Source organism: Antrostomus carolinensis, unplaced genomic scaffold (genome assembly GCF_000700745.2).
Source record: "Antrostomus carolinensis isolate BGI_N321 unplaced genomic scaffold, ASM70074v2 scaffold16961, whole genome shotgun sequence".
Lineage (NCBI taxonomy): Eukaryota > Metazoa > Chordata > Aves > Caprimulgiformes > Caprimulgidae > Antrostomus > Antrostomus carolinensis.
Window position 1 is genome coordinate 60754 of NW_010294955.1, and position 212 is coordinate 60965.

General features: G+C 75.5%; 1 protein-coding gene across 2 annotated transcripts in view; it reads right to left on the reverse strand.

Moving 5' to 3' along the window:
* LOC104532576 (guanine nucleotide-binding protein G(i) subunit alpha-1) overlaps window positions 1-204 on the reverse strand; it is a 34585-nt gene extending 34381 nt beyond the window's left edge. For both annotated transcript variants that reach the window (XM_029087435.1, XM_010177819.1), the window contains exon 1: window positions 153-204. The gene's annotated coding sequence lies outside the window, so the exon portion shown is untranslated. The remainder of the gene's footprint in view (window positions 1-152) is intronic.
* Window positions 205-212: the final 8 nt, after the last annotated feature.

A 212-nucleotide genomic window follows, 5' to 3' on the forward strand; every position in this document is an offset into this window, starting at 1 on the left:
GGAGGGCTCCCCCCCCCCCCCCGCCCGCCAAGCCCCAGGCGCGGGGCCCTCTCCACAGCCAGCCTGGGGGGCCGGCCCCGCCCTCGCCTACACCGGGGCCCTCACCTCCGGGCTGGGAGGCGGGGGACACCTCACCTCAGGGGGACCCTTACCTAAGAGCAGCAGCTTCACCTCCCTGGCCGCCTTCTCGCCATCCTCCCGCAGGTTCCTGT